The sequence below is a fragment of the Chanodichthys erythropterus genome, chromosome 20 (assembly GCF_024489055.1).
Source record: "Chanodichthys erythropterus isolate Z2021 chromosome 20, ASM2448905v1, whole genome shotgun sequence".
Lineage (NCBI taxonomy): Eukaryota > Metazoa > Chordata > Actinopteri > Cypriniformes > Xenocyprididae > Chanodichthys > Chanodichthys erythropterus.
In genome coordinates this window covers 19,904,006-19,927,546 of record NC_090240.1, presented here as the reverse complement: position 1 = coordinate 19,927,546, position 23,541 = coordinate 19,904,006, and the positions used below count along the sequence as shown (strand labels likewise).

The 23,541-nt window shown below is 38.1% G+C and overlaps 1 protein-coding gene across 1 annotated transcript in view; it reads right to left on the bottom strand.

The window, feature by feature from the left end:
- Positions 1-23,541, bottom strand: part of camta1a (calmodulin binding transcription activator 1a) — a 443,175-nt gene that overhangs the window by 119,420 nt on the left and 300,214 nt on the right. The gene's annotated exons all lie outside the window — the stretch shown is intronic.

Here is a 23,541-nt window from a genome sequence, read left to right as displayed (position 1 = left end):
CACAAAAAGGAATAAAAGTAAAAAGGGAGAGAGAGGAAACGGGTGAAGAGATGGGGGACAGCATGGGGCGAGAGCCAGGGATAATTACTGCTAATAAAAGCTAATGGAATTTATCCCTCTTGTCAGGTGTAAGATGATGTGATTATGGCAGAGCAGGCTGAGGGGAAATTGGGAACTGATCCGTTAATCCCCCCATCCTCCTGCACCATGGACGAGTGGAGGGCCGAGGGGGCTATTGGAGGAGTGGAAACTTAAGAACGAGAACTACAATGAACTGAATGGAAAACGGATTGAAAAATAAGTGACATCTTGAAAGTGCCTGTGGGGTCAATGAGTGTAGCTTATACAGTCGCTGAATCTTTACATGGAATTAATAAATTAGATCACTAAAGCCTTGTGGAGGGTAATATTGAAGCTAGCATTAGAAGGTGTCTCATTCAAAGGTCATGGGTCTTTAAGCAGGACAATGATGCTTCACACTTACAAAGCACCCAGGAATGTTTGAAAACAAAACACTGGCGTGTGTGAAGTGTAAAGTCCAAATTTTGGACCCTTTGAAAACCTTTGAGGAGATAATATTTGTTAACCCTCTGGTGCTCTTCGGTCTATGTGAACACACACACACACACACACACACACACACACACACACACACACACACACACACACACACACAGAAATAAATAAATAAATAAATAAATAAATAAATAAATAAATAACAAAATCATGGACATCTAGTGAAAACTTTTGGTACTGTGGCCAAACAAAATCTTACTGAAAGTTCAGTTTTTGAGATATCAAGCTCAAATTTGGAGCACAACTTGTTTAGATTTATGGCTTTGATTTTCTTGCAGTTAAAGTAAAATAGTAGAGTAATATGATAGAGTAAAATGTGCTTTTGAAAATATATATTTCATAAAAATTGTTGGTCCCACTTTATATTAAGTGGCCTTAACCACTAAATTAATCATTTGATACAATGCATGTGTACATACATGTTTTTACATTGTACTTATATTTTAAAAACACCTGCATGTAATTACATCTGTAATTAATTTCTGTAATTACATTTAAAATTACACTTTTGACCCATCCCTTACAACTTACCCCTACTCTTAACCCATACCACCAAAACTGTCCCTAACCTTACCCGTATCCCACCTCAAAAGCAGCAAAAGTGTTTTGCAATTCAATATGAACCCAATAAGTACATTGTACTTATTTTATTGATGTAAGAACATAGTAGTTAAGGCCACTTAATATAAAGTGGGATCAAAATTTTAAACACTACTTCTGTGCATTTTTCATAATAAACGTAAAATTCTGCAACTTTTTTTGTTAACTTTTTCCACTTCAGCAATAATTTGCCAAGTGTCATCTTTGAAAAGAGATTAAGTCCACAGCAGCAGAATAAGGCTGTCAGTCCTGTATTTGAGTCCTTAAAACAGTTGTATTCACACACAGTATGCTTATTTATGGGAGTGACAACCGCATTCTATAACTGAACTCACAATAGTAAATTTTCAGGACTCACATCCACATTCTCGGAATATCCGCGCTGTATTAATGGAACCGGACTGGACAACTAGTCATCTGTCACGTCATACAGTGTGAGAGAGCCGCTCTCCTGAGGTGTTTTGTATGTGGTTTCGCTTTCGGTAACTTACTGCGACAGAGATATGAGCTGTGTGTTATCTGAAGGTGTTAGATCCACTCACTGTTCTCCACCGGAGTGGCTCCCATCAGTTTTGTGTTTCTTTTCCAAATTCAAATGCTGTAATGCGTGCGCGTGCAACAGTGATGCGCGGGTTGATCCAAAATGAGCGGGTGCCTGCGGTCATCCGTGGTCACCTGCGGTTACGAGTCATCCAAAAATATTTTTAATGATATTTGGGTTGCGGTCGGTCAGGTCGTTTGAAATAAAGATGCCAATTAAACCTTTGTAATTTTCAGTTTTACTTAATAAAGGTTTCAGTTTTACTTTCATGGGTATTTGTGAACATTTATTTATGGTTATTGTAGCCTCAGTCTTTGGCTTAGCCTACCTGTTTTTGTTCGTCTAAAATGCGTTAATAAATACTTTATTAACATATTCTATCTCTGCATTTTGTGCTTGTGAGAGCTTCAATTGGGCATTCACATGGCGAAATAGCCAAGCCTACTAATACAAGTGAGAAATCCTTATTTACCTTTTGAATGTTGAGCGTTATTAACTTTTGAATAAATGCTGACGCGGGACAAAATGCCCGATTTCCCAACACGTTGAACTGAGCAATGAAATTGTACAATTTTAATAGGCTACGTTACTTTTAAACGCATATAGCTCAGTAATGTCAGTTTTATGTATTTTCTAAGAGGGGGCGGGATTTTTGTTGGGAAAGTCGGGGGAGAAACGCGCACTTCGATTAGACTGGATAAACACATGCAGCATCTTAATTGTTAAGAAAATGAAACGAAATAAATGAATAAATCAAGCCTTTATTACATACACTGTTAAAAATAAATGTAAATTTACAGGTATTGGTCTGTATTTTTTTACAGATTTTTTCTGTTTTCTCATTATACATTGAAATACCTGTTGTTTTACAGATATTTGGTGTAATTGAATTTTCAGCTATTAAATTTACAGGGAATTGCATGTATTTTAGCATTACATTAAATTTCTGTTTTTTAAAAGAAATGTTCTGTATTTTTTACAGAAAAATTTGTAATTTTACATAAAATGTTGATTAATATTTTACAGATTTTTTCTGTAAAAATAGAAAAAAAGGAATGAATGTATAACTACAGAAATATGCAGTCATTCAACATGTTTTTTTCTTCTTTCATTTAAGAGTAGCTAATGTGTTGGTTAAAGTTAGTTTTTTAAGGTTCAGTTATAGTATTGGTACATACAGTAGGTGTGTAGGCCTTCTATATATTATGCATTGTATTTACTAAAATTTTAACCTCATCTTGCAAATATGCTTATTTTGAAACTGCTGATTTGGCCTTGACTTATTCTCCCCTAAATTTTCTGAACACATCTATTATTGATATGTACATTTTATGTTTTTCCAAATCGAGTTGCAAATGCGCAGCTTTGTGTGTGTGTGTGTGTGTGTGTGTATGTGTGTGTGTGTGTGTGTACGTGCGGGGGGTGGGGGGTTGTCTGCGAGCACGCGCGACGCAGATTCAAATTTGCCGCCGATAACTTTTCCGTTAGTCCCGCCTACAACAGTTCCTGGAGTAGTGCAGTGATGCAGTGATGGAAGGGCGAGCGCGTTATTTGAATTTATTTCAGGCTACGCTTGTGTGTCGTGAGATTAAACAGTAGTGTAAAGCAATCGTAAAGAGCAGTCGTGAGCAGGAGTATTTATTTGAACTCATCCGTCAATCCATTCTTCGGGAACAGTGTGAGGAAAAACTATCACGTCCTTTCAGCGAGAAGACCACAGCGAACATCATACCAACCGATCACTGGCTGAGGTAAGAGTTTCATTCTAACGTTACATGTGTGTGATATTTTATGTAGTGTGGCTACACATTTGTATTGTTTATAGTTTTGAAGCTAATATAAGTATTTCTAAACGGTGTTCACACAAATGACGTAAGGTAACTGCCGTTGAAAGCAAAACAACTGCAGCAGGCATCTGTCAATTTTCCATCTGTTTTAAACCAAGAAAGATTAACGTTAGTTATTAATAAAGTCCATTCAGTGTTTATGTCTTCGTTCAGATGTGGTAACGTTAGTACCGCCATTATTTAAATCTCTTTTTATAAACTCTGCAGCCTGTATAACTTTACTCATACTATAGGCCTATACAGGAAAGCAGATAAGAGTACAATATGAACAACATAATAAATATTATGAGTGCATCTGCTTGCAAACGCGAATAGTATGCATATATTAGTGTAATAATAAAGTATAATAATAAAAAAATCTTACATGACCTGAGTAAATTGTCATTACTGAATCATAAGATACATTGGATAGTTGGATATAAAAATTTCAGATCAAAGAAGGTTGAGGTTTTGCATTGTCTCAGTAAAACATATGCTGGCATGTTTGAATTTAATGTAATAGCCAACTAATTTTTATTTCTTTATGATTTCAGGTAATGTGGAAAGACTGGAGATCTACAGCAGCATTACAGTACAGGTGTGGAAAGATTACTATTCTTATACAACAAATTCTTTGTTTACGTCTTTTTATGCTGCTAATCTGAACAGTATTTTTTGTTGTAATTGTAACTAGAATCATTCAGAAACATGGCTTTTCCTATCACTGCTATCCTCACACACATCTCTACTTTTCATTCCAGCCAGATGATCAACCAGTAGCTGCTCGCATCTCAGCCTGCTTGATGGAAATGTCCGACTTTCACCTGGATGACCTTTACCTTCAACTCCACCTTGCCAAGACAGAAGTGCTCGTGGTTTCAGCCACCCATCCTTTGTGTTATAATTGATCAGTTAAACTTCACAGACTACAGTGCTGGAACTGCCCGATCTTGCATATTTGCCCAGTACAACATTGGGAAGATCAAGCCATTCTGTATGCTACACAACAGAACAACAACTGGCTCTCCAAGCCTGTACCTAAACTCTCTGCTTCAGACTTATTATACGCCCTCCAGAAGCTTGCTTTCTGGAAGTGAACAGCATCTTGTGGTGCCATCCCAAAGGGGCACAAACTCACTTTAACTGACCTTTACCTGGACTGTTCCATGCTGGTGGAATAACCTGACTAACTCAAACCATTTTCAAGAGACTGATAAGAGAGAATGCATCTTTCTTGTGAACAATTGACTGGTTAAGACTATCTTTCTGTTTAACTGAAAAATAATAATAATAATTTCTATGCATACTGTGCTAGACTAACTGGAAATTGTCATTGTACTTATTGTTGCTTCCATTGTACTCCTTGTAGTCACATATATGTAAGAGTCATCATATATGCATAAAATAACAGCAATATTACAGTACAGAAGTATACAGTAATTGTCTTTTAATGTAGATGTTCTATATACTATGCTTGTATTTCCTATAATTTAAGTAAGTTGACATACAATGTCTTATATACAATGACTAATACTGTATGTGCATGCTTTGATTAAATGTATTCTGTACTATATTTTGTTAATTTAACAGATTGGTTGTAAAGGTTGCTATTATGCATTTCTAAGTAATTAATTCATAGATTGAAGTTGTGAGTGGTTCTGTAAAAATAAAGATTAATACTGTAAATTGCAAACATTTGTTTTGAATTTATGTGCTAATTACATTTTTATAAATAATTTCTTAGTTATTTTACATGGAAAATTATATTTTAAAAGTAAATAACTGTAGATGGACAGAGCAGCTTGATAAAATAACCCATAAAAACCTTCAATTTGCAGAGATTAACCTGAAAATTAGTTGTTTTCTATGTAATCTGACATAATTTATCAGTTTTTTCATGGTTTAATAAACAATTATCAACAGTAAAATACTGTAATTTTATGAATTTTGACTGTAAAGTCTGTTTTGTATTTTTACAGTTTTTGCATGTAATTTTGTGAAATGGTTATTTGCTGTAATTTTATGGGATTTCTCTGGAAACTCTGCTGCCAGACTTTTTACCGTTTTTTTACAGGATTTTTTTTTACAGTGTAACACTACAACATTCAGAAAAAGAACGGTTTGCGCTCCTAAGGGCTTTCACACTTTTCCAAAAGTGGGCCTTCTCTCAGTTGACCTGCTGATTAGGCTAATTCTTTAAGCAGGGTCGAAACATAAACATCGCATTCATCAATAATATGCATCTGACAGCTGAAATGGAAAATGATGGGCCGCCTCAAGAACTGCCTGCTCTCGCCGCTGCACCTCTGAGGGCACCACGTCAGGTCCTGAAATATTTCTCTCCTCCACAGGCCGGATATTATTGGCCAGGGAGGCTGATGGGGGGGTTCTTACGTCTATGGCCCAATGACGCTACAATGAGCATTTACTGCTTTAAAAAAAATGCGGGTCAGGAAGCGGGTCGGGTACAATATTTTCTTCTTTTTTTTTTGCGGTCCGAGTTGCGGGCGGGTTAGTTGAAAATGTCGGTCGGGTGCGGGTTGTTTATACATTGACCCGCGCATCACTGGCGTGCAACGGTTAAAGACTCTGGCTAGAGTGTGTTTACGTGCTGCTGTTGGTTAATGAAGTTTTGATGGATGAACTCACAGTTCAGTTAGTCTCTTGTCATGTCAAAAGTGGTTTTATGGATGTCGCCATCTTTAATATTACGTTGGTCACTGTCGTTATGGTTACTAGTAAGAGGATACGGGCTTGACTCTCGCTGCACGTTCATACAGATAGTGTTACAGATGCCACTGTAAGTTGATGTGTGAACGAGACATTTCAAGACTCACACCTGTAAGTAAATGCGGTTGTCAATCCCAAAAACTGATAGTGCGAACGTAGCCTAAGTCTGTGCTCTTAAACATTCAAAGTTTAAGTTGGAAATTTCATTTTCAGGTCTATGCTCAAAAAGTGAATTAATGGATTATAACTACAGCATAAATATAATTTAGTACCATAAAATACAAAATATTAAATAAAGAACATTATCAAACTAAAATATAGTACATTCATTTAATTGAAATAATAAAAAAAAATCGGTCATTTTTGACCAATATGCGAAGAGCACCAGAGGGTTAATATTACCATTCCATTCTTTTTCATGCATTTCAATTACAAGATTCATTGCCACATTCTGACAACAGAAAGCAGATTGTTTTATTTAATTAATAATAAAATCAAAAATTTACATTTGATATGTAAGTATTTGTACAATGACAATGCCTGCATTTTTCCCGCATTACTGGTTGAAAGCATATTTTGGATTTTTTAAAATAAAAGAAACATATACCAAAATGTTTAGTTTTAATCAACATTCTAGAAGAATTGTGCATTATTAAAAAAACAAACAAACAAACAAAAAAAAAACTATAATATAAATACAAAACAACAATAATAATAAAGCAAGGGTGGCAATATTTTTCAAATTTTTAGATTTTCTTCCAGCTCTACCATAGCTTACTGGCCTGCTGACCTTGATTGAATATCACAGCACAGCAGACGCTGAAATAACTGTGTGTGAATGTTTGCGTGTGTGTATTTTCACACAGTGGAGGCTGAAAGGACACACTCCACCTTGTGATTCTCACCATTTTATGTACATATCAGCTTTATATCACCTTTTGAGCTCTCCGAGTGGACATATGTGTGTGCGTGTAAGCTACGTCTGCAGATCCAGAGATGATCAGTGCTGTAGTTATTGGACTGTAAGGCCTGATTCTCAGTCTTCTCTATCTCCAGGCAGCACCTGCTCCAGGTCTCGATCAGATCAGGAGGTACAGGCTAGAGGTGAGCTGAGCTGAGCAGAGCAAGCGAATGAGAAAAGATGGAACAGGTGTTTGCCATGCGAGAGAGAGAGGACGGATGGAGATAAGCCAGTTAATGACAACCTGTATCCACAAAATCCAACACAATCCAAATCATAAAAAAGAAACAAGGTACCATTACAGCAATTCCCAATGAAATTCAGAAGCATCCAACAGTTAGCTGAATAACAATCATTCATCCCCAAAGGAAAGCTCTCCACATTCTCTTGGATAACATCAGATTTCTCCTGAGCCAAAAAGGTTCCTTTACTATGTGTTTAGCACATCAAGCCAAGCCTCCACCTTTACTGATGCTCAATGAGTTTGTGTAGTGTGGGAAAAGGATTTTTATGGGTCTGTTTATGTTTGTATGAGGATGGGTGGGATTTATTACAGTGGAAGCTATGCTGATGCATCTCTACAGCAGTATAAATATACAGAAGGACCACACAGAGGTCCAATTTATTTATTTTCACATCAAAAAATATCTATATCTGTATAAATATAGCAAATATTTAAAACCAAAATAATACAATTTAAAAACAAAACTACAATCCCGTTTCCAAAAAAGTTGGGACGCTGTACAAATTGTGAATAAAAAAGGAATGCAATAATTTACAAATCTCATAAACTTATATTTTATTCACAATAGAATATAGATAATATATCAAATGTTAAAAGTGAGACTTTGAGATTTTGAAATGTCATTCCAAATATTGCCTCATTTTGGATTTCATGAGAGCTACACATTCCAAAAAAATTGGGACAGGTAGCAATAAGAGGCCGGAAAAGTTAAATGTACATATAAAGAACAGCTGGAGGACCAATTTGCAACTTATTAGGTCAATTGGCAACATGATTGGGTATAAAAAGAGCCTCTCAGAGCGGCAGTGTCTGAGATGGGCAGAGGATCACCAATTCCCCCAATTCTGCGGCGAAAAATAGTGGAGGGTCCTTGTACCTTCGTATAATTAGTTTTTTTCGTTTTTGTCTTCTAAACGGAAAAAGGAAGAAAGCATTCATTTATCACATATTCGACCCTCCTCATGAGCATAAATAAACAAATCTCGAGTCGTTTTTTCATATTTTTATTTTCGTTTTAATCGCACTTTGTTCTAATCCACCAAAAGGAAAAACAATAAAACCAAAATGGATAAACGGCTTGAATATTCGATTTCTACATGGGCGGGAATAAAATGCCCCTTTCCGCTGATTGGTCAACCAAAGATAAAGCCGCGGCATCAATTCTCAGCTCCAGAATCAGCTCCGTGCAACAGTAGACTATATATCCGATACATTTGTACGGAATATTACAGAGTTTATTGCAACTACATTTAATCTAGTTCTCATCAAACAGCCAGACTAATATATAGGCCTAGCTCGACACAACCCGTGCCGGGGTAGAGCCTAGACAGAGCTTTTTTTATAAGCTATTCATTCACGTAAGTTTAAATATTAATATTTGGCGGATTTATATCGTATTAAATATTAATTTATGTGGCATCTGCTCTCACAACTACTCCTAGCCTATGTATTTGCTTGGCACACCGCTGTTTTATTTAGCTGACCAATTCTAAAAATATCTGCTGGAGCAACGCGACGCGCTGGACAGCGCGGAGAGAATGTATCAGACATTTCATTTGGGTCTATATATCATCAAACAACCAGATTAATGAATGGCTCGACACAGACCCTGCAGACCATAGCTTTCTTCTGCCTGCGCATACATTTACATGCGGTGGAATTAGTTTATCATATTAAATATTAATTTATTTATATTGCATCTGCTGTCACAACTACCCCTAATTGGCACACCACCTGTTTTATTTAGCTGATCATCTCTTGAAATCTGTGCACCAAAAATGCACGACGAACAGCGCAGAGTGTTACATTGTAGTGAAGTGCAGATCAGCAGTCCTGACATTGTTTTGCATGCTCCCCCGAGAAAATTTAGATTTCTTTGGTGTATATATGTGCATTTTTAAGACGTTTTAAGGCCAACAAATCGGATAACAATAGCTTTAAAACCATGTTAACAAATACATGCATTCACAGTTTTGAGGCAGCTTTAATCGCATGTGTGGTAATTTCATGACTTAATTTACAACAGAGCAATGACGGTCATTGCTCGTATTCTTTTGGGCTTTGTTTAAGCTATAATAAAGTAATTATGCAGCGCGCGCCGGCGCATTTGCACATGCAATTCTTGAGTGCGCGCCGCGAGCACAGAATAACAGCTGATTGGACCTGTTCATTTTTCTGAATTTTACTTACAACATATCATCTGACCGCAGTTCACTGTTGTTCAACTGAAGCTCCCTCGTTGTCACTTGTAGCCTATATTTTCCAATTTTCATTGATTCAACTTATTCGTTTAAAAAGCTGATTCAGTAAAGAAACAGCAGCATTTGTTGCTCAGGGACGCAATTTAATGCTCTGGATTTGATCTGAACTATATTCGTTGGCGAAATTGTGCAGAAACAGGCAATGATGTCTAAAATGTAAACATGAATAAAATTTATATAACATTTGTTGTGCTGATGTCTGGAGAAAAACGGCACTCTTCATGTGATATTAACAAAGTGAAAGCGTGCACTCTAAATGCGCACCCACTAGTCTAATCTACAAGACAACATCACATACAGGGATGTCAGATCGATTGTGCATCGTTAAAACAACAATTATGATAAAATCGCACACCCCTAACCTACCCTCTTCACAGTATAAATAACATTTGAAATTCAGGTCTGTAGACATTACTATTATGGTTACTATGGCCATGGCCACCCCTGTGCGTGACACGGTCTCAATTTGCGGGACGCATGAATTGGGCTTCAAACGCTGTGCGCGCATGCGCTACGCGGGACGGGTGGTCACCCTACTGTGAAGCTGCTTTGAAACAATCTATATTGTAAGAAGCGCTATATAAATGAAGATGACTTGACCCTTGAATCGATTCTGCTCTGCGCTTCAGTAGACTGACCAATCTCAGCGCTGTCCAGTGCGGCACACAGTCCGGCACACAGATTGAGGCTAATAAGTGTGCCAAAGTTGTGATGCCACGTAAATTAATATTTATTACGATAAATTAGTATTTCACGGCACGCGAATGAATACAGAAGAAACTTGGGCTCAGGAATGCTTCCAGAAAACACAATCGGTGAACACAATCCACCGTGCCAAACGCCGTTGCCGGCTAAAACTCTATAGGTCAAAAAAGAAGCCATATCTAAACATGATCCAGAAGCGCAGGCGCTTTCTCTGGGCCAAGGCTGATTTAAAATGGACTGTGGCAAAGTGGAAAACTGTTCTGTGGTCAGACAAATCAAAATTTGAAGTTCTTTTTGGAAAACTGGGACGCCATGTCATCCGGATTAAAGAGGACAAGGACAACCCAAGTTGTTATCAGCCCTCAGTTCAGAAGCCTGCATCTCTGATGGTATGGGGTTGCATGAGTGCGTGTGGCATGGGCAGCTTACACATCTGGAAAGGCACCATCAATGCTGAAAGGTATATCCAAGTACTAGAGCAACATATGCTCCCATCCAGACGTTGTCTCTTTCAGACTACGCATTTTCCAACATGACAATGCCAGACCACATACTGCATCAATAACAACAAGGAGAAGGATCCGGGTACTGAAATGGCCAGCCTGCAGTCCAGATCTTTCACCCATAGAAAACATTTGGTGCATCATAAAGAGGAAGATGCGACAAAGACAGTTGAGCAACTAGAAGCCTGTATTAGACAAGAATGGGACAACATTCCTATTCCTAAACTTAAACAACTTGTCTCCTCAGTCCCCAGATGTTTGCAGACTGTTATAAAAAGAAGAGGGGATGCCACACAGTGGTAAACATGGCATGGTCCCAACTTTTTTGAGATGTGTTGATGCCATGAAATGTAAAATCAACTTATTTTTCCCTTAAAATTATACATTTTCTTAGTTTAAACATTTGATATGTCATCTATGTTGTATTCTGAATAAAATATTGACATTTGAAACTTCCACATCATTGCATTCTGTTTTTATTCACAATTTGTACAGTGTCCCAACTTTTTTGGAATCGGGTTTGTAAAAAAATGCACATAACATTAAAAAAATAAAATAAAATGAAAACTAAATATAAAAATAAAAGCTAATTCAAAATGTTAATAAAAATTATAATATTATACAAAAATTTGAATGGTATCATCTGTGTGATTTTGAGGTTCTGACAGACAGGCGACAACAAAAAAGCAAAGAACAGCGAGTGCGAGACCAAGAAACACAGCTTTTCATTCCGTACACACACATACTCTTAAACCTTTGTGCTTTGCACTCCATTCACTGTCCAAGTTCTAAGCTCTTCAACTCTGAACTTACTGTCAGTTCTTTTGAATATTTCAGACTGCATTTCTGAAGCGCTCTGTCACTCTCCAGCGGAGGAGATGGTCCTTGTCTAGCATGAGTTATCCAACACTGTGTACTATAGTAGCACTCTGCGTTCTGTATCGTTGAATACGTTCCATACTAACTGACAGCCATCCTTGCTTATGCTTTGAATCTTATATGCTGTTTCTATTCCATATTGATCTTTCCACTTGCCCATTTAGCCTTGCAGCCAAAGCAGAACCTTCAGAAAAGCCGTTCCCAGGACCTTAAGAAGGTGAGAGGGGGAACCAGGGTGAAAAGGAGTGGAGCGACTCCAATTCAAGTTGGTCTCTGGGGCAGACGGGTGTTGTTCTGTACATCGAAAAGCAGCCGAAAGGCTTTATTGAGCTTTAATCAGGTTGGGCGACGCTTGGTGGAGATCAATGCTTCATGCACGAGGTTCATCGACTGGGTCCTGCAGGGCCTTTCGACAGCCTCTCTCCCTCCTAATGTTACTCTTAATGAGCCAATTAGCTGACAATGGTGCGGCCAGCATCTTAAACTGTTGTTTACTGATGATTAATAATTAATTTCTCATGTTAAGGTATGAATAAAATTAAAAGAGCAAGAGGGAGCCATTAGCTCCCTATAGTAGGGGCTTATTAAGAGGAGGCACTTATTTATCTGATGGTGGGAGGCGGGGTAATTGTTCAAAGAGTCAGGAGATTATAGTTCAGTGACCAACATAGGATTTGCAATTTAAATGGTTAGTAACAAGCAGCACTTTATGAAGTGAACACATGCATCATCTCTAACACCTAGTAAGTAAAGGTAGTCTGGATCACTGCCGCCATTTATCCATTTATCCTCCTTCCATTTATCTTACATGTACTACTAACTAACTATCGTTCTATCCAATGTTGGGTGTAACGCATTACTAAGTAAAGCATTACTGTTATTAAATTACTTATCCACTGAAAAAGTAAAGTAAGGGATTACTGTTCATTTTTAGGTAATATAATTACAGTTACTTATAATGTAGTTGCATTACATACTGTAAATTAGTTCAAGAGTTCTGTTTAAATCAATATTGAATTTAAAATCTTTTGAACAATATTGCCCTTTAAAATCGTTAGCTGTAGTGCAGTTGCGCGTGAGTTTTGCAACTTCGAACCAGTTGGCTGCGTAGTTGCTGTCTGAAGATGTCGGCAGAAGCGAGAGGCTGTTTTGCAGAATGGGAATAATCCAATTACTTCACTTTTTTGACACAAGTAGGCAAGAACATTACGATAAAATGTAAGCCATGTCCTAGGGAGAAAAAACTGCACGCGCTCTCTGAGAGATGGTCTTCAGTCAGTGCGTTCTCGACCAAAGTGCACATACATAGCCACCTCTCGCGAGTGTCAAATTTTCAGGGTTTATTACACATTAACGTTTAAATACATGCACAGTTATGTCAAAATGCCCGCCTTGGCGTATATTCGCGTTGGTTATGTGAATGTGAACAGCATGTGTAACAGCATATTGTCTCCGTCCATTAGGTCTTAGTGATAGCAGCCTTTAAAACATGCTACTGTCTACTACTGGCTTTCTGTATTATAAATGATAATCAAACAACAAAAGAAAAGCTTTAATAAGGATTAATATATATTTAATTTATACAGTTATGACTATGCAGAGTTATTTTTTATTTGATTAAATTAATTTCTGTGGTATTTTTACTTACTTCTATTAGACCTACCTGGAAAAAAATATATAGCATTGTTTTAATTGTATTTTTTTATATTTTTTTACCATGGTATCGACTTTGGTATCGAGTATTGTACACTTTTGGTGGTATCGGTATCGTATAGTGACATCCCTATTTGTTAGTATTATAAAGTAAATAAAAGTATTATAGTATATGTTTTAATAAAGTTAAAATGTTTTAAAAAGCTATAAAAGGCTAAACTATTCCATGTTTGACTAAATTATTAAATGAGTTTATAGAGATTTAAAGAAGTTATTAGTAAATTACTTATTGAGTAATTAAAATACTTTTCAGACAGAGTAATTAGAAAAGTATTTTAAATACAACACTGATGATGTAATTAGTAATTAATTACTTTTTTGAAGTAACTTACCCAACACTGGTTCTATCTACCGTTCAGTCGTTAAATCTGAGATCAAGTATGCAAATTCTGTCTTTTCCTCATGTTCATTCTAACGTGTTTGAATAATTTACATAATGCTGTTTTTTGGATATTAATTTTGGATATGTTGTAGAGAGAAAAACTCAGATCTCTCTAAAATCAATAGAGAAAGTTGTAACAAACTGCAAAGGACGATACAGATTGCTTTATAATTATTAGCAATGGGCAAGATAGTCCACGATTACTGCTGTTGACACGTTTATGTAGATTTTTATTTTTTTTGGAGGTGGTGGTGCTTTGAAGCAGATGAATTAGGCGATGCAACTTCCCTGAGAGGGTTTTAGTGTGCTGACAGAGTGTTGTGCTTTAAGTGCTGCAACTTTCTCAGAGAAGATGCATCTTTAAATTAATCCGTTTTGCAACACTTCTGCTACAGCCATCAAAGCACTACTTGTAAAACAAATTCACCACATTCAACAATAAATTTCTTTCTGTTGACTAATGATATTTTCTGTATCTAACCCTAAATATTTCCTTACAGAAACCTTTGTCATTTTTAGATTTAGACATTAAGACATTTGAAAAATGCATTAAGCAGTATTCCTCGGGGGAATCAATGACTGGTCTTCTCAATGTAGATGATTTTAGGTTTTACTAATCCATGGGGGAACATTTGGTAAGCAAAAACTGACCCCAAGCCCACTCTGCCAACAAACAGAATCACAAATTACCCAATACACATAAACAATCCCAAACACACACAGATACTCACCTACCTATGCACACACACACACACACACACACACACACACACACACATAAACAGTATCCTCCGAATCGCATGCAGACTTCAATTGCTAAAGCTTCCACTTTGAATAGTCCCCATGACAAGCCTGCTGCTTTAAATAAGCACCTCTGCCAGTCTGGAGAGAACGCCTAATCCCACCCAAGAGAACACACACACACACACACACACACACACACACACACACACACACACACACACACACACACACACACACACACACACACACACACACACACACACACACACACACACACACACACACACACACACACACACACACACACACACACACACACACACACACACATCTCCAGGTAGAAAGAGATTGTGGAAATTTACTGGAAGGTACTCTGGGAGAATTTTTAAAGCCTGGAGCACACTGTAAGATTTTTGTCACAATTTTGCTGCCTGAGAAAAATCTTGTAGGGCAAAATTGTCAATCTTAGCGTGACATGCTCACCAATGACTGTTTAATTGTCTTTGTGATGAATCTTGTCTTCCAACGTAGCTCTGCAGTGTCCTCAAGCGTGATTGCTTCTATGACAGAAGAACCAATATGAGCGCGGCAACTGATAACGTAAAAGACGTTTGATAATGTTGATTAAGCTTGTCTACATCATATGCAGCATAAATACCTCATTATGTAGCATTTATGTTATGATCGTACTATCAAAATGTTCCCAAGTTCTCTCAGAAGAGCGGCTCATCATGTCTTTTGCCCATACAACTGACTTCAAACAAAGAATACCAGCATTAGCAGAAGGATTTCACGGTTTGTGAGGGGTATCATTTCAATTTTGCAAGCAAATGAGGATGTCAGAAACTTAATTTTACAATATTACTGTTTTTTTTTTGGAGCAAAGAGACTTCTTTAAAAAAAAAAAATCTAACTTTTGGTAGTTACATTTACAATTCATCACCTGATTCTATCTGACATTTTCGTTAAAATTTTGTTATTCACATATTTTTATTCTGTGACAGCGTATTTACATTATGTGAGGTTTTATTTTTATATTCTGGGACTTTTTATTTAGAAAAAAAGGTTCTATCTACACAGTCAAATGGAATTCAAAAACTTTGAAGCTCAGTATCTCAAACCACTCAGAATGCAGCTAGAACCTTGTAATTCCAAGGTGGCAAATTGTTGCTTGTCAGTTTTAACACTGTGTGTACCCAACTGGAGATCAAAATCCAAATGTGAAAGACTATTCACATCTGTACACATACAGCACACACACAACACACAGTTCTCTCAGTACAGAAGCATGTGCAGACAGACTTCTGTGTGTGTTATTACTTAGAATTAAAAGTACCATTTCAGTCTTGTGGTGGTGACAGTTTGACAAGATAATTAGCGAATGATCACTCTTTGTGAATCCAGGTCACGAGTGTATTTGTTTCACTGTGGGGTGATAACTCCACCATTCAACGCTCATTAAGCGGGATCCTGGGTCATTTGGCTACTTCTGACATGACGAGCTGTTTTCCTAAAAAAAACAAACAAAAAAAAAAAACATCCTCGCTCCGGACTCACATTCTCCTCACGGTCCCTGCCACAGCCCAGTGTCACTGAGCGCTGATGTAATGTGGGCTGGCACAGGAGCCATTGGCCTGAAACACTTCTGACGTCAGCGAGCGCTGCTGCCCGCCCTCACCCTAAACTCCTTCTCAACTCCCCAATGAGAACAGCCTGTCCAGAACACACCAAAGAGCCAAGATATGGCTCGTCCTCCACCCCCCTCTTTCTCTCTGTACCTGCGGCTCTTGTTCTTTTATAGCAAATTGAACCTTTCACTCCGAAAGAAATAATTACTCTCAAGAGAAAAGGGGACTGCCATGGAATGCTGATATGACATGCAATGTCACCTTGCCACTCAAGACTGAAGAAGTGAACACGCTGCCGGCAGAGAGCCCGGCAAGAAACAGTGAGAGAAAGAGAGGGAGAGTATACATGTTTGTGAGTGTGTGGCGGAAGGAGTACTGATATGGGTGACAGTGTATACATAAAGGACTCGGCAGTATTCCGATGAGAGAGACCAGAGGGGTGTCAAGACACAAGGAAGACAGAACGTAGGTGTGTGAGGGACAGGTCGGACTGTAGAGGTCAACCCCTATCCACTGGATCTGCTGGAGCGGAGGAAGGCGCATCATTACAGGTCTTGGCTTTTAGCATGCTGCCTGGCTGAGGGGTCACGCTCCAGCTCCCAGCCAGTTAAGTGGCCTTTGAGAGTGTGTGTGTATGTGTGTTTGTGATAGAGAGAGAGAGAGAGAAAACAAGGGAAGAACCCAGGTCCGGAGAACTCACTCTGACACCTGAGACTGTGAGCTCAACAAATAAACCCAGAGAGAGAGAGAGAGAGAGAGAAAGAGAGCCTCCCTCATACCTTCATCCTAATTCAGCTCGCAGCCAAGAGCTCCTGCTGATATTCCATCAGGAACAATGTCTTCATTTCTGATAGAGGGGGAGGAGGTGGGCAGGCCAGAAATCACTGACACACCTGAGCACACATCTACTTACCTTTGTTCCAAAACCTTGTGAGCATTTTAAGGCATCATAAGTGGAAAAGCTCAAGGAACACAATTAATCTAAAACACTAATGTATAAATATGTATATTTAATTCAGTACTGAAAATGAATGATAAAAAGGGTTATGTAATTAAAAATTTTAGACCATTTTGCATGAATTTTACTAAAAAATGTTTTCAGTGTTGAGGCAGGAACACACCAAGCCGACGCTGACAAACTAGTGACGACGAAAGCAGACTGCGGGGTTGGCTCACGACGGCATCGTCTGGGTCCAAAGATGTTCTGCCACACCAAACTGACACTCGACAGCCGTCGGCCAAGTGGCACGTCCGTTCTGCGCCTGCGTAAGATGAAATGCCTTTCCGTACCAGCAGTTGGCAGTAGGTGAACAGTGAATCAGAATGATCAGATGGCCCAACTTTAGCCCGACGGTGCGGAACACACTGAGAAAACTTAGTTGGCCGATGAACAAAAACTGCCCGACGGCCGACTGCCGGCTTGGTGTGTTCCTTCCTTTAGGATAAAAGCATCATGCTGTTAACTTCGTACTGCTAATGTCAACTCCAATGAAATCAACTGTGACCCTGCATTCAAATATGTCTACATCACTGCTATATAAAGTGGTGCAGGAATTATTTATTTTGTTGGCCAAAGCAGAAGTTAAGGGATTAGTCCACATTTAAATAAACTTTTCCTGATAATTTACTCACCCCCATGTCATCCAAGATGTCAATTTCTTTCTTTCTTCAGTCGAAAAGAAATTAAAGTTTTTGATAAAAACATTCTAGGATTTTTTCCCATATAGTAGAGTTCAATGGGCACCAAACAGTTGAAGGTCAAAATTAGTTTGACTGCAGCTTCAAATTGTTCTACACAATCCCAGATGAGAAATAAGGGTCTTATCTACTGAAACCATCGCTCATTTTCTGAAAAAAAAAAAAAAAAAAAAATTTAAATCATATAAGTTTTAACCATAAATGCTCATCTTGAACTAGCTCTCTTCTTCTTCTCTATTAGAATTCCAGCAGTGTAGATGCTGCTAAGTGTATTACTGCCCTCCACAGGTCAAAGTTTTGAACTAAGTTTTATATGCAATATGCTAGTATATAACAGTTAGTTCAAACTTTGACCTGTGGAGGGCAGTAATACACTTAGCAGTGTCTACACTGCAGGAATTTTAATAGAGAAGAAGAAGAGAGCTAGTTCAAGATGAGCATTTATGGTTAAAACTTATATAATTTTCATTTTTTTTTCAGAAAATGAGCGATGGTTTCACTAGATAAGACCCTTATTTCTCATCTGGGATTGTGTAGAATAATTTGAAGCTGCAGTGAAACTAATTCTGATCTTCAACTGTTTGGTGCCTATTGAACTCTACTATATGGGAAAAAATCCTGGAATGTTTTCATCAAAAACTTTAATTTCTTTTCGACTGAAGAAAGAAAGACATGGACATCTTGGATGACATGGGGGTGAGTAAATTATCAGGAAAAGTTTATTTAAAAGTGGTCTAATCCTTTAACATAACCTTTGTTCCATTGTTTTTGTTCCCTTGACAAAAATTGTCAATGACTTCTGCATTATTGAAGAACATACGTTCTATGAACAAAAAAAAAAAGTAAATTCTTACACATTTTGTTCATCATGATAATTTTCACAAATGAACACAACTTTTGAATTTTAAAGCCTAATTATAATTGCCAGAAGTAAAAAGCTAAATTTAGGCTATAAATACACCATGTCTTTACATGACTTCAACGTGACCACCACTAAGCTTCCGACAACTCTTCAATCTTCATTTAAAATCTACTAGTTGGAAAGTTTAAGTAGAATAGTTTGCAAGAACATGAGTATAATCACATCAAGGCTATAAAAAAACAGACTAGTGAGTGGATGAGTATTCTTTTTTTTCTCTAAAATCCCATTTATCCACTTGTTCACAATGTTTTCAAGATACATATAACATTAAAAACCTAACGAGTGGGGTATTACTGATGTATATTATGTTACAGAAAATATCCTGAGCTTGTGTAAACCACAGACCCAATTTAAGCAAAAACCCATTCAAAAAACCCACTGACTTCAAGACGATGGAACTAGAAGTGCAAAAATGGCTTTTAGTACTCATTCCTGCAGCACTCTGTAGCATGCAAAAAAAGTCTCAAAGCATGTTGAAAAACACAGTAGTCTTAAAAGAGTATACAAAAATACCCGCATAATACTTCTGACAGATTTTTAAGTGTGCACCCTATCCAATTTTACTATCCAATGAGGCCACATGACAATTCTAACAAATCAGAACAAATGATACATACCCGCATACTTATAGAACATGTTTAATTTATGGTCAAGAAGTTAGTTCTTCATCAAATGTAGTACATATGCTGACATTACATGATTTTGGACACAGCTGAATCTCTTGTGATTCCTAAAAAGAGCATCCTAAATGAGTCAGTAATGAGGCTTCAACTGAGGTTAGGATGCTATGCTAATATAGGCAGTATAAAACAAGGAAGCTCACTAGGTTTTGGTACAGAATGTTTATTTTAAATGACAAAATTGTAAAACAAATGAGCACACACACAGAAATTATAATAGATAAACAGAATAATGCATGCTCCACACACAGGTCTCTAGTGTATGGTTCAGAGTGAACGCTATTTTAACATTAGCTTGAGTGTTTTCAGAGTAATGCACAAATATTCTTGAAAGTCAAAACTCATTTGTCAAACTGTGAGTTTTATACTGCAAAGTAGTGTGCTAATACCAATATTTACATTTTATTGTGCCAATAAAACATGCCTTGCTTTCAGAGAACTACCAGTGAAGACAGGAAAAACACACATCACAACACAGGACTGTGAACGTAACTTTGTGTTATGGGGATAGTATGGAAAAGATGTGGTTGGCTACTGGCACAGGCTGTTGAGTGGGCATGGTGTGCATAACTGAGAAAAAGAGAGAAATAGAGCAGGGCTAGTAGATTTGCTTCATAAAAGTGTGAATCTATAGTCCCAGTGCAAGCTCTATCCAGCCCAAATTTCCCACTCAGTGACTGATTCCCTGTGGTCAAGACCAAAATATTGTGTTTCCAGATACAAACTATTTATACTGTAAACAAGTCCACGATTCCTTTGTGGCTAAACCAGTATAAGATCCATGATGCCAACTGAGAGAAAACCACATCTCCCAGGATGCAGTGGTGAAAGGCCAGATTACTCTCTCCCTCTAGGCTGAGGCTTCATCTTCCTCCTAGGCTAAGGCACGACACTGCCATCATGCTCTCAATTTTCTGCTCTGTGCCTCTGTGCTTTATGGGCCTAATGCAACTACTCCCAACCTGAGCCAATGAGAAGATAACTGACCACACCACACTCATCCCTCAATCCCTCCAAACACTCCAATCCTACAACCGGTTAGTATACTTAAATTTGCAGTACAGTATATATCAAGTGTGTCCAACTGTGCCCTGCAGTACTACCAACCATTCCCCTACAAATTGCGCCCCCTACGAGTTACACCCATCTAAAATGAAACAATTAGCACCTCCTTTTCGAATCGCTAATGTCGTCACTAGAACCACTCTTCTTCTTCTTCACTTTCCTTGCTTTTTTAAACTTTACCATCACTACCTAGTGATAGGGCATATAGATCGTATTACATTGATCAGGAGACGCAGTAAGTCATTCTGTTTTTCCTCAGTACATTCAATGTACTTGAAAAGATTGTTTCAGTCAGTGACATCCACACTTGTTTCTTTGTGGGATGCAGATGGATGGATGGATGGATGGACGGACGGACGGATAGATAGATTGACTAAATTCCATTTCATGTCATTCCAATTAAAATTCCAATTCCTTATGGTGCCAATTCCACCTCATGAATTCAATATTCCTTTTTTTTTTTTTACAGAAATTCTGACTCATAGTGAAGGCAGCAGAGCAGAGCTCCTGTAAGATCCGGTCCCCAGAAGCGTGTGCGGAAACCCTTCGTTAATGTATGAAGAGGGCAATTGATGTGGTGCTTACAAACGTTAGCGGGGCTGGTGGCATTGATAGAGGTGTGAGGAACACACCACCTGGACTCCAGACAGGAGATAAACAGTGCCATCACTCACAGAGCTGCTAGGCCTTTATTTATTCAGGAGCGTGTCGGAGAAGGGTGGCCCTCTGATCCGTAATTAATTAATTAGTTAATTCATTAAAAGTGCTGTTCATGGCACGCCGGCTTTTTGTGTTCATATGGCTGATGATCAGGTCTTAATAATACCTTGTTTATATCCAGGCATAAATGTCAGAAAAATGTGATGGACGACAAGAGCGTTTTATCCGGGGTGAGAGCGAGATTTATCCTCCAGCTGCAGTCTGGGTAAGAGGCTTTTTGCGAAGAGTGGATCATAAATTACGCTAGGGGCTACGGCTGTCTGTGAAGCAGCGAGAGAAGGAAGAATGAGAAAGACGGTTTGTGTTTAAAGGCACAGCCAATTCACGAGGATCTTTTGCACAAAGGAACATTTTTCAACTTCAAAAACCTACAGGCACGTCCTCAAGCAAATGCAAACGTAAACACTAACTATTGTGGCCATCCCTTCACACGGAGGAGAGTAAATAACAAACACGCGATGTACGTACACAACACACGCCGTCCCGATAGGCGTTCTATTGTCTCGCAGAATCGCGCAGACCCGGCCGTAATAAGCACAAGTCCCAGGGTAGCGCAGAAGACGAGCAGAGCCGGCTATCAGAGGCAGCTTCCAGCAACGCACACAATGTGATACATTACATCGCAATCCAGCACAGGGTGTTCACCGCTTAGCCGAACTTTGAAAGATATTGCTTATAAAAGAGATGACTCCTGGCTAAGGCTAAGTCCTGTAGTTTTATTACACCTCAGGGCTACAGTGGTCTGTCTTTGGAGAGATAAGGTTGTACCCTTTTCATTTCCTATCCGCTGGCCGATATTTTAAGTCGGCTTGTTAAGGGGCGTGAGAGGAGAGCGGGGAAAGGCGAGTTTGATGCATGGCTTTACAACAGGAGCCGGGCCCATAACGCTCAAAGGCCGATCATTACTGACCTTAATAGCCCAGTCTGCATCTGGGCTTGATTGATCGTGCCTAGCAGGTTGTGAAATGCACCATCTGGAAGGAAGGAATGAAGGAAGGAAGGAAGGAAGGTGAGTGGGAACCAGAGTGGAAAAGAGATGTAGGCAGCAAAAGCTGAGCGTTGAGCATTAGCCCAAGTGAACGGGGGGATAGATGGAGAGAGAGGTGGGATTGATGGCTGGAGTGGGATGCCGTGGAAACTTAACTGCGCTAAGAGGCCTTGCTAGTGCCATAAACACCATCACTGACATAAACAACAACACTTAGCTGAGCTATGTGTATACAATATTCATTTCAGGGGGTGGATTGCTAACTCTTGTTTACTCGCCGAGCACTGGTTTATGTGAGCAAAGTGCAGCCAGCTGGGGTTAAGCGCCACTTTCTGCCTCATCTGAGGTGCAAAGTGTGTGTGTTTACAGGATAAATCACCTCACAGGTGTCTGGACTCAGAGAGAGAGAGAGAGAGAGAGAGAGAGAGAGAGAAAATGGGAAGGCTTGTTTCAAATCAATGAAGAGGAAATCAAGAGAGCGGGCTCAGTTAGTGCAAACACTCATTATCATGATTACATGAACTCTGACATCACTTTTATCAAAGGATGTTCTGCTTGATTTAATTAGTGACTGAGCTCAACATATGAAAGAGAAAGGGGAAAAAGTCTTGATTCCTGAAGCAGATTAAATTACACCCAGTTCCTATCAAAGTTGGGCAATGCATTTAATATTAATGATCATATTTATTTACATTTTTTTTTGACAAAATTAATGAAATTTAGGTATATTATGGACTAACACATGGTAATTTTTTTTTAATTAGTATTTTATGGTGACCAAGGCTGTATTTATTTAATCAAAACTACAGTAATATTGTGAAATATTATTAAAATAACTGCCTATCATTTTAATATGTTTTAAAATGTAATTTATTCTTGCGGTGGCAAAGCTGAATTTTCAGCAGCCATTACTTCAGTCTTCAGTGTTTTCCAGTCTTCATGATCCTTCAGAAATCATTCTAATATGATTATTTAGTGCTCAAGAAACTATTATTATCAATCTTAAAAAGTTAAAAACAACAGCATTTATTTAAAAGAAATGTAACATTTTAAATGTCTCTTTTTAAAATCAATTTAATGCTTATTTGCTGAATAAAAGTATTAATTTCTTAAGAGAAAAATCTTCTGTTAATCAATATTTATTGTTATATTTACACGCATAAATACTCAATTGC